The following is a 9,779-nucleotide window of genomic DNA, read 5'->3' on the forward strand; positions in this document are numbered from 1 at the left end:
TTGAGTCAAATTAAGCCGCAGGCTCCACTCCTGGTGGTGCCCTTCCGTCAATTCCTTTAAGTTTCAGCTTTGCAACCATACTTCCCCCGGAACCCAAAGACTTTGGTTTCCCGGAAGCTGCCGGACAGTTCTTAAGTTCGACACTGCCCGATCGCTAGTCGGCATCGTTTAAGGTCAGAACTAGGACGGTATCTGATCGTCTTCGAACCTCTGACTTTCGCTCTTGATTAAAGAAAACATTCTTGGCAAATGCTTTCGCAGTCGTTCGTCTTGCGCCGATCCAAGAATTTCACCTCTAACGGCACAGTACGGATGCCCCCGTCCGTTCCTATTAATCATTACCTCGTGCTCCGAAAACCAACAAAATAGAACCGAGGTCCTATTCCATTATTCCATGCAACATTATACAAGCGTAAAGCCTGCTTTGAACACTCTAATTTTTTCAAGGTAAACTTGCCGGACCACCGCAACACTCAGTTAAGAGCACCGCGAAGGCACCGACCAACAAGAACAACGAGGCCAGTGCTAGCCTTTCGACCGACCAACCTCGCCGTCCCTATATCCAACTACGAGCTTTTCAACCGCAACAACTTAAATATACACTTTTGGAGCTGGAATTACCGCGGCTGCTGGCACCAGACTTGCCCTCCAATGGATACTCGTTAAAAAGTTTAAAGTGTACTCATTCCAATTGCAGGACCTCGTACGAGGTCTGCATTGTTATTTTTCGTCACTACCTCCCCGAGCCGGGAATGGGTAATTTGCGCGCCTGCTGCCTTCCTTGGATGTGGTAGCCGTTTCTCAGGCTCCCTCTCCGGAATCGAACCCTGATTCTCCGTCACCCGTTACAACCTCGGTAGGCCGATACCGTACCGACGATAGTTGATAGGGCAGTTGCTTTAATGAGATGTCGCCAGCACTAGGCCGTGCGATCCGCAAGCTTATCCAGAGTCACCATTGTAACGACCCGAAAGCCGGTTAGTTTTGGTCTGATAAATGCGCGCCTCACGTCAGTTCGGCGCTTTACGCATGTATTAGCTCTAGAATTGCCACAGTTATCCATGTAAAAGCGTACAATCAAATGAACCATAACTGATTTAATGAGCCATTCGCAGTTTCACTGTACGTGAGCTCGTACTTACACTTGCATGGCTTAATCTTTGAGACAAGCATATGACTACTGGCAGGATCAACCAGATAACTATCCGAGGGCGTTTAAACCCGTTGCTCGACTGAGCGTTTTTACTGTATAAATACAGACCTTTTCTATCACTCGGCTTAAAAGCCTTGCGAACGTTACTGAAAGTCGGCGCCGGCCTTTTGCTGTTTAAAGCGCCAGCCCGCGTCGACTGCAGCATGCAGCTATACAACTGACTGTTCTTTCTCCCGACCAACCGTTTGCCTTCTGCCGGTTAACTCGTCAGCAGCAACACGCCATCTGTCTGCTGCAGTTACCCGCCTCGAGCCGTGCCTGCCTGCGTCGGCTACTCGTCTCGACGACTTCGCAAAGCTATAAGCCTACCGCCGCTGGACGCTTGTAGTTTTTCATACGCTGCTCCAATGCGTTTACATAGCACGTTCGCCGCCGCTGCAATAGCCGCGCCTCGGGTGCTAAACAGTAATGCTTTAAGCCCGCTTTCTCGTCAAGTCGACCGAACGCACAAACACGTCTCTCTCACTAGTGTAAAGTAATGCATACGTGTATGATGCTCAAATGTTGCTGTTGAACTTTTTTTGCCGATTTTTTCCGATTTTTTTCAATTTCTTTGTTTCTTTTCGATTATTTTAATGTTTTAAGCTTATTTATGCTACGTTTAAATGTTTTAATACTTTTTTATACTTTATTTAATATGTTTAAAAGAAATAAATAAATAAAAATATGTATAAACTACTTTTTTTAATGTTTTAAATATATATATTTATTATAAATAAACTTTATTTGTATTATTTTTTATTTAAGCGTACTTTTTAAATCTTTATATTTGTTTTATCGTTTTAAGCACATTGCGATAAGTATAATAAACAAAAAATTGAATAAAAATAATAATAATAAAAAAAAAAAAAAAAAACATAAGCTTATTTTATATGTTTTATTTTATTTTTATTTAAACTTACTTTTCAAACCTTAATACTCGTTTTATTTTTTTAAGCAGATTGCGATAAATATAATAAACAAACAATTAAATGAAAATAAAATAAAAAAATCAAACATAAGCTTATTTTATATGTTACATTTTATCTTTATTTAAACTTACTTTTTAATATAGTTGTTTTATTTTTTAAGCACATCGCGATAGATATAATAAACAAACAATGAAATAAAAATAATAATAATAATAATAATAATAATAATAATAATAATAATAATAATAATAAATCATAAGCTTATTTTGTATGTTTCATTTTATTTTATTTAAAACTTACAATTTAAACCTTTGTATTTGTTCTATTCTTTTAAGCACATCGCGATAAATATAATAAGCAAACAATTTAATAAAAGTAAAATAAAAAAATCAAACATAAGCTTATTTTATATGTTTCATTTTATCTTTATTTAAACTTACTTTTTAAACCTTTATAGTTGTTTTATTTTTTAAGCACATCGCGATAGATATATTAAACAAACAATGAAATAAAAATAATAATAATAATAATAATAATAATAAAAAATCATAAGCTTATTTTGTATGTTTCATTTTATTTTATTTAAAACTTACAATTTAAACCTTTGTATTTGTTCTATTCTTTTAAGCACATCGCGATAAATATAATAAGCAAACAATTTAATAAAAGTAAAATAAAAAAATCAAACATAAGCTTATTTTATATGTTTCATTTTATCTTTATTTAAACTTACTTTTTAAACCTTTATAGTTGTTTTATTTTTTAAGCACATCGCGATAGATATATTAAACAAACAATGAAATAAAAATAATAATAATAATAATAATAATAATAAAAAATCATAAGCTTATTTTGTATGTTTCATTTTATTTTATTTAAAACTTACAATTTAAACCTTTGTATTTGTTCTATTCTTTTAAGCACATCGCGATAAATATAACAAGCAAACAATTAAATAATAATAATAATAATAATAAAAAAATCATAAACTTATTTTATATGTTTCATTTTATTTTTATTTAAACTTACTTTTTTAACCTTTATAGTTGTTTTATTTTTTAAGCACATGGCGATAAATATAATAAGCAAACAATTAAATAAAAATAATAACAAATAAATAAAACAATACGGCTAAACTATAAAAAGAAAACTAAATAACTGATAAATACTTGTAAAACATTATTTGAAAAATGTATTTTGAAACACAACACGATTGATTTATAAATAATAATATATTTTTAATTTGTGTAGTTCATTTAAAGTAGTCTCCCTTTTTGCTTCTGGTTTTATTAGAGTTATATATAACAATAAATGGTGTAGTTTATTTAAAGTAGTCTCCCTTTTTGCTTCTGGTTTAATTAAAGTTATATAACACATACTATAGTAAGTTAAATAAACTATAGTAACTTTATAAAACTACTTTACAAAATACATTTGTATAATTTAATAACTTTAAAATAACTATCAAGAATAAAATAGAATAGCTTTAAGTTTAGTATACAATTGGTATGTAAATTGTGTAGTTTATTGAAAGTAGTCTCCTTATTTGCTTCTGGTTTTACTTGAGTTACATAACGTTAAATAAACATACTTAATAAACGTAACCATCAATACTGTCATTTTAATAAAACTAAGTACAAATACATTGAATTAACATAGAACTTTAAAAAGCCTTCGCTAGTATCTGTTGGTAACAGTAAATAACCTATTATGACTCACAATACAAGAGTGCGAAATTTATTTTTCATTTGATTTTTCAGGTATTTATTTATTTGTGGAAATAAACTTTTTTATTACATTAGAAACTAATTGAATTTTTCCTATAACTATACCTATTATTATATTTAGTATGCTTAAAAGTAATAAAATGACACGTCGCGATTATATAATAAACAAACAATCAAACAAACAAAGAAATAAAAAAAAAAAACTATTTTTTTAAACTTATATTTCAACTATATGTCTTATTTTATTTTCATTTAAACTTACTTTAAACCTCTGTATTTGTTATATATATTTCAACACAATACGATTAAACTATAAGACAAACAACAAAATAAAATAATCACATTAATAAATACACTAAGCAAATAGCTAGAATAAATATAAACAGTTCACAATATATACAATATATTTCTTCCATTTTTAAGTTACTTGTTAAACATATTTATTTAAAAATGTTTCTTTAGAATATAAAACTAACAGTTCTACAAATAAAGAAATTAAAAAGCCAATACACATAACACTAACTTTTCATAAATTAGATATGCAAATATGAACAAATAATAACTAAATTCTAAAGCTTTTGTAAACTGTGAACTTATAAACTTATAATAATAATTGCATATTCACTATTCACAATAGCTTTTTATTTAGTACACAACTGGTCTGTAAATTGTGTAGTTTATTGAAAGTATAATCCCGTTTTGCTTCTGGTTTAAATAAAGTTATACAACACATACTAAAGTAAATTAAATAAAGTAATTCACTACTATCGTATTAAATAAAACCAATTTACAAAATACATTAATTTAAATTAAAGTGAACTTTGAACTTATAATAATAATTGCATATTCACTATTCAGAATTTCTTTAAATTTAGTACACAACTGGTCTGTAAATTGTGTTGGTTCTATTCAAGTACTCTCCTTGTTTGTTTTGTTTTAGTTGTATTTATTTTTAGATACTAGCACATTCAATACACATAATAAAGTAAACCAAATAAACTCTATTAATTTAAACTAAGTACAAATACATTAAGTTAATACAAAACTTTAAAAAGCTTTTGCTAGTATCTGTTGGTAACAGTAAATAACTTATTATGACTCACAATACAAAAGTGCAAAATTTATTTTCGTTTGATTTTTCAAGTAGCCACGCTTTTATTTGTTTTTGGACAAAAAGACTTTAAAGTTTTAGTATAAAAGACTAATTGTATTAATTTTAACTCAGAAAATTGTACTCTACAAGATGGTGCCATTATTTTTTCGATATCTCAAACTGGTCAAACCACTTTTTTAGCGCTCTAATTGGTTTAAACAGCAAATAACGTTATCTGATTGGCTTACGTTTTTATTTGCTAATAACTAGAATTTACTTTTCTTTTAAGCGTTAAAGAAATGTAAATAAACGAGTAATAAGTATAAATAGGTCAGAAAGAAAAATAGTACAAAAAAGATGAATTCAAAAAGCAAAGGCCTACGGCACGTGGTATTCCCAAGCGGTCACCCATCTAAGTACTAACCACGCCCGACACTGCTTAACTTCCCAGATCGGACGAGATGGGGTGTGCTCAGTGTGGTATGGTCGTAGGCGTTTGAAGGCGTTTACAAGCCTTTATAAACCCTTCGGTTTATTTAAAAAACCTATTTGCACTTGATTTACAATCAATTTGATATTTTAAAATTATTCCTTATAAAATTTTAACCTGAATTAACTTTTTTTTGTTTTTTTAATCAACAGTTACTCCCAAACTGTACTAAAACTGTATTGTAACTGTACAAAAGTGTTTGTTTAAATAATTGTTATCTATAAATTACCTAAGACCAGGAAAAGTAGAAGTAAAGTTTATTGAATTATTAAATAAATAAAATAAAATCGTAAAATAAAATAATACAATATGTTTACAATTTGTCATTGATCTATCCATTTATGTTATTGCATTACAAATACAAACATTGCATACATTCAAGAGTATTATTCATCAATCTTTTCAATATAATAAGTTTTAAATTTATATTTATTTTTAAATAATTCCTGACATTTTAGATTACCTGAGATTTTTTTTTTAATTAAATTAATTTTAGTAATTAAATACTTGACGTTCTATTTTGTTTAATTTGATAACTCAACCATGTTTATTTTTTTTACTAATTTAAAAGAACTATTAAACTAAAAGACATTACATACAGCTTCTAAAAGTTTTAAACACCTTAAAAAATATTATTATTTTAAAGATATATTAAAGAACTAAACAGATATTACTCCTAAAAAATCTTGTTAATAATATATAAAAAGTACTCAAAGTCAGACTCGGAAATATATATACTATGTATATAAATATGTATATCTTACTTGAAGTTCACTGTAATTGACACTGTATAACAAAATTATAAAAATCAACCTATTTATATAGCAAAATATTTCTTTATCTTTGTCGTGGCGCGGTGGGTCAGTGGTCTTATCAGCTGACTCATAAGCAGAAGGTTGTAAGATCGAATCCCGCTAGTCGTCACGAAACACCACTATCGTTCAATGTTCGGGCTTCAAATTCTTTGAGATTATACTGTACTATTTATCTATCTAACTAATCTATCTAACAAATGTTGTTCAATCTAGGTTGTGGGTACTTGGGTCGAGTAATGCCTTTGACTTACAATCTGTTGTGGATTGACAATATTCCTCTATCTATCAATAAACAAATCTATCTAATAAATGTTGTTCAATCTAGGTTGTGGGTACTTGGGTCGAGTAATGCCTTTGACCTACAATCTGTTGTTGATTGTCAACATTCCTCTATCTATCAATAATGATTATATTCAATAATAAATGTTGATTAATTCAGTTGTAAGAAAACCAGTGCGCTGGTTAGGTTGGGTAAGGCCTTCGACTTACAATCTTGGGGATTATCAACGTTCATCACAAGTACAGTAACGATCTCATTGAATTTCCAGTTGGAACATTGGATTGTAGTGGTGGCCTACTTTGTAGGTTTTTTGCCTAGTTTGTTTTTTGCCTAGTTTGACAAACTATTGTATATATATTGTATAACTTTATTTGTATTATTTTTTATTTAAATTACTACTTATTATTAAAGAATTAAATTTTCTTAGAAAAAAAAACTATGTATTTTAACTAATGCTTATTTTATATGTTTTGTTTTATTTTTATTCTAACTTACTTTAAACCTCTGTATTTTTTATACAATACGATTGAACTATATAACAGAAAAATAATTAAATAATCAAACTATTGAATAAGCAGTTAATTAGTGTGTTTTTTTATGCTTCTTTCATTTTTAACTTACTTGTTAACCATATTTCTTTTATTAAAGTATAAAACTAACAGTTACTAAAATAAAATAATCATAAAGTCAATACACAAAACACTAACTTTTTATAATTTAAATATGCAAACATGAATATAGTTATGAATCTATTATTTATTCAAATAGAATTATTCAAAGCTTATAATTATAAAGCTTTTGTATAATGTTTCAATTACAGTGAACTTTAAGTAAGATAAGTTTTTTTTTTTGTAATAACTACAAAATTGGTATTTTAGTTTATTATTAGTAACTAAATACTTATATTTATTATATTTAAAAAAAAACATCTATACTAACTCTAATTTCAAAGCATATTAAAACATACAAATTTTACCAACTAAATATTTATTTTTATTTTAATTATTATAACTTTCAAACATAAGCTTGTATACCTTATATACCTATATACCTCATATAGTAGGCTTGACATAACATAACATTATTTAATTCTTTTTGTTTGAAATAAACTCATTTAGTTATTAGTAAATTACAACATAAATGCTTATAACAATATAACTAAGATTTAGCTTTTGAGTTAGTAAACTTTGATAGTTTTCTTTTAATAGTTTAATAGTCCTTATTTAAGTTCAAACAAAATTGCTATATATTTAATACACATACAAAAGTAAACTAAGTAAACGTAATTCAATAGTTTCTATTAAGTAAAAGTAATTACAAATACATTAAGTTAATACAAAACTTTAAAAAGCTTTTGCTAGTATCTGTTGGTAACAGTAAATAACTTATTATGACTCACAATACAAAAGTGCAAAATTTATTTTCGTTTGATTTTTCAAGTAGCCACGCTTTTATTTGTTTTTGGACAAAAAAACTTTTAAGTTTTAGTATAAAAGACTAATTGTATTAATTTTAACTCAGAAAATTGTACTCTACAAGATGGTGCCATTATTTTTTCGATATCTCAAACTGGTCAAACCACTTTTTTAGCGCTCTAATTGGTTTAAACAGCAAATAACGTTATCTGATTGGCTTACGTTTTTATTTGCTAATAACTAGAATTTACTTTTCTTTTAAGCGTTAAAGAAATGTAAATAAACGAGTAATAAGTATAAATAGGTCAGAAAGAAAAATAGTACAAAAAAGATGAATTCAAAAAGCAAAAGCCTACGGCACGTGGTATTCCCAAGCGGTCACCCATCTAAGTACTAACCACGCCCGACACTGCTTAACTTCCCAGATCGGACGAGATGGGGTGTGCTCAGTGTGGTATGGTCGTAGGCGTTTGAAAGCGTTTACAAGCCTTTATAAACCCTTCGGTTTGTTTAAAAAACCTATTTGCACTTGATTTACAATCAATTTGATATTTTAAAATTAATCCTTATAAAATTTTAACTTGATGTAAGTATTTTTTTTATTAAAACCTTTTTTTTTGGTGTTTTAATTACGATTACTCCCTGTAACTTTATTTAAGACTTCGTTTAAAAGATTGTTAACTATATTCTATATTAAATACTATGATTAGAAGTAAAGTTTATTAAGTGATTAAACTAAATAAAAAATAATGTTAAAATAAACATGTTGTGTTTAGTTTGTTTTACTATTTCTCATTGTTCTATTTATAGATGGTTTTGTTTTACTTCAAGAATATTTATAGCTAGTTTCTAAAGAATATCTCATACTACATCAGATTTTACGATTAACTTAATTTTAGGTAATAAAATATTTGACGTTTAATTTAATAACTCAACTATGTTTATGTTATAAAATAATAGTATATAATACACATACATTATAATATAATAATATGTATAACTAGTTGTTTTACTTTAAAATGAATAATTAAGTGGAAGAATTAAAAGAACTCACATTTTTGAAGAGAGCGTGGAAAACCAGAATAGTCTTTTAAAACATTTATTAAATTATCGATAAATATAGAATACAATAGAATTAAACATATAAACGTAACTGTGGTTGCTTAGAAACTAAACAAGAAATTTTTTAATAAAAATATAAAATAGTTATTATATAGAATTAAAATAAAATAAAAGTAATATAAATTATATTTTTAAACTAAATAACAATTCACGAGCAATATTAGCGCAATGTCAGAGTATGAGTTTATAATAAAGGAATTGCTTCCTTGATGTTGATACTTACCTTATTCAAATAGAATACATTTTCAGCAATCAGGCTTGTGTTTATCTTAGCGCGCGTAACACAACGTTTGTGGGTTTTGGCACACTTTTGTCGATAGTGGGCGCCCCGCCTTTTAAGTACAGAAATTTCGGGAATTTTCGATTTTCGGAATTCTGACTCGACAGATCGTTTTTGTTTGGTCCAGAGACCCCGTAAAAAATTTTTCAGCCCATTTGAAGCATGATGAAAAAATGTTATTTCGACCCCCTTTTTTTAGGGGTTACGGGGACATCAACCCATTTTTTGGGAATAAAAAACTCCTAGAAAAGGACCACTTTTCTTCTTTTTTCGAATTTCGACTTTTTATTTTTTTGGAAAATTTTTCTATTTTCTTTGTTTGTTCTATTATAATGTCGAAAATATTTTTTTTGAGCTTCGCAACGCATAAGGACTAACGTAAGGTAAGTTTTAAAAGATTTTTTTTTTCGATAATTTTTTCTATATTTTTTGT

The 9,779-nt window shown here is 28.0% G+C and overlaps 3 non-coding genes across 3 annotated transcripts in view; all 3 read right to left on the reverse strand.

The window, feature by feature from the left end:
• The window catches only part of LOC145846053 (small subunit ribosomal RNA), a 1,808-nt gene extending 608 nt beyond the window's left edge, over positions 1-1,200 (reverse strand). Inside the window, exon 1 of the ribosomal RNA XR_014370645.1 lies at positions 1-1,200. This exon is cut by the window's left edge and continues 608 nt beyond it. This is a non-coding gene — a ribosomal RNA (small subunit ribosomal RNA).
• A 4,119-nt stretch (positions 1,201-5,319) lies between these two features.
• LOC145846059 (5S ribosomal RNA) lies at positions 5,320-5,438 on the reverse strand. Its single transcript, XR_014370651.1, has one exon. It is a non-coding gene; the product is annotated as a 5S ribosomal RNA (ribosomal RNA).
• Positions 5,439-8,293: 2,855 nt separating this feature from the next.
• LOC145846026 (5S ribosomal RNA) lies at positions 8,294-8,412 on the reverse strand. Its single transcript, XR_014370620.1, has one exon. It is a non-coding gene; the product is annotated as a 5S ribosomal RNA (ribosomal RNA).
• Positions 8,413-9,779: the final 1,367 nt, after the last annotated feature.

This window comes from Thalia democratica, unplaced genomic scaffold (genome assembly GCF_965202585.1).
Source record: "Thalia democratica unplaced genomic scaffold, ktThaDemo2.hap1.1 HAP1_SCAFFOLD_253, whole genome shotgun sequence".
Taxonomy (NCBI): Eukaryota; Metazoa; Chordata; class Thaliacea; order Salpida; family Salpidae; genus Thalia; species Thalia democratica.